We start from the raw sequence: 2,142 nt of genomic DNA on the forward strand, positions 1-2,142 counted from the left end.
GCCCTGGCACGGCCAGATGTGGCTGCGGAGCCTGCATCTGGAAATGCTGAGTTGTGCCAGACCTGGAAGCGATGGGGAAGCAAGGGAGGGGGATGGGGGACGGAGGCAAGCATGTTGGTGTGTGTGACAGGAAGGGGTGTGGGGTGCAGCTGTGGGACAAAACGTTTGGATGGTGGGGAGACTGAGGCACGGGCACGGCTGTAATAAGAGATGAGCAGGTAGAAGGCAAGAGGGTGCTTGCACTGCGGCATGAGGGAGGGAGAAGGGAGTCACCACGGCGACGGAGAGGACAGGAGAGAAGGCTGTCACCTCCTAAGGTTCACGGCCTCATTGCTGTGAAGGTATCAATGGGGTCTGAAATTAAGCACTTTTTAGAAGTGCCGCCTTCTTGTGCACTGTCATTTTAATTTCCTTGGACTTTGGTGAGCAAAAGGCTGCTCTCCCATCTGCCCTTCTGGCAAGAGAGGTGCACGACAGCGCTGTCTCAACGTCTTGGTAATTTCTGGCTAATAAAACTGCCCTTTGGGCCACAGTTAACAATTAGACCAACGCTGAGGATCAGGCCCTGCCCAGTACCAGGAAAAGAGTTATTTAAAGCTGGTTTTGCTGTCTGTTCTTCGGAGTGCTGAATCGAAACCACACATGGGCAAACATTTTTTATCTTCCCACGGCAGCTGACAGCCAACTGCAATTGCTCACACGGAGGCCCAGCTACGCTCTACCTGCCTGTTCCTGTACGTCATTCAGAGAAGTCAGTGTCTACACAAGCTCTGAACGCGTCTTTGGAGGCTGCCTGGCTCCAGTCATTCACGGAGCTAAGGATGGGGGTCAGCTCCAGGATCTGACTGCTGGGAACCTGGGTGGCCAGAGCTCTACTCACAAGCAATGAATGCTTAATGCCAAGTAATTTCTTTTACAGTGTCTTCCCCCCCCCCACCATCCCCCGTCCCCCGGTATGAAAAAGATGTATACATGCCAAAATGGGAGAAGTCTCATGTGTAGTCTGCAAACCAAAAAGGCATACTTGTCACTGTGCCTTCCACTGACCTGGCTTTTGGTCCTGTAAAAGCAAGTGGTGCAGGCACAGGTATCGTACAACAAAAATACAGAGGCTGGAAAGGTGGATGTAATGGAAGTGCTGACACAAGCTTAATTATAGCACTGCAGAAAGGATAGATTTATGAAAAATGTAACATGGGAACAGCATATTTCTATCATCTGTTAGCTACTTAGAGGTGGCTGCAGGACTGCGTCTATCTTCTTAACTGCAGCTCTTTTATTACCCTTAGCCCGGTCCTTGCTTCCATTTCCCTTCCCACCAGAGATGTTTTGCAAAAACATGGGCAGCTGCATGAAATCTGGAGCAAACCTGTGCCAGGAACTTTTACCTAAACCAGTGGGAGGCTGAAAGCAGCTATTCCCGGGTCTTGAAATGGGAAACCCGGGCTCATCGATCCTCTGCTGTCACACTGTGCACATCTTAGTTATCCTCCAGCCCCTTCCATTGCGAAACACAGAAGTGGCAACGTAGAAAAGGAGCCTTAGCTGAAAAGCTGCATGTAAATGAAAATTTAATTATTATGAAGCCACCTCAAAGAGCACGCCCGCGTCTCGCCTGCCCCCATTTTGCCAGCACCCCAGCCTGAGAAAGCTGGCAGAATGCAGAGGACTGGTGCTGGAGAACGTGGCAGTTTTGCGGAATATGGCGCAGGGCCTTGCCGAGCGCAGAGCAGCACGCGCTCCCCACGCGACGCCGCGCGCACCCCACGCGACACCCACATTTCCCGCCATCCCTTCTTCCTCACCAACAACCGCACAGCAAAGCGCGTTTGCCTCCAGCAGCTGAAAAACTGTCCCTGCTCCTCCTCGCCTCTGAAATACAGCGGGGGACACAAGGAAAGGGTTCGGGGGGTGGATTCACCATTTAGAAAGGTGCTGTCTAGAGAGACGCCGTGATTTTCGTTGAAGGAAAAAAAGAAACAACCCCAAACCCCTAAGTTTAAGGCTCCTGCACTATGGGGCTTTAACCACCCATTTTACTCATTTTTTCGAAGGAGGGCAAACTGCTCCCGCTCGGGCTCCCCCTCCTCCTCACTCAGCCTGCCTCGGGGAAGCGCCCCGACGCCGCGCCGGCCACGGACG

The 2,142-nt window shown here is 52.6% G+C and overlaps 1 protein-coding gene across 1 annotated transcript in view; it reads left to right on the top strand.

Annotated features, from left to right (window-relative positions):
• HEY1 (hes-related family bHLH transcription factor with YRPW motif 1) overlaps positions 1-2,142 on the top strand; it is a 15,043-nt gene that overhangs the window by 9,758 nt on the left and 3,143 nt on the right. The gene's annotated exons all lie outside the window — the stretch shown is intronic.

This window comes from Charadrius vociferus, unplaced genomic scaffold, assembly GCF_000708025.1.
Source record: "Charadrius vociferus isolate BGI_N301 unplaced genomic scaffold, ASM70802v2 scaffold15, whole genome shotgun sequence".
Lineage (NCBI taxonomy): Eukaryota > Metazoa > Chordata > Aves > Charadriiformes > Charadriidae > Charadrius > Charadrius vociferus.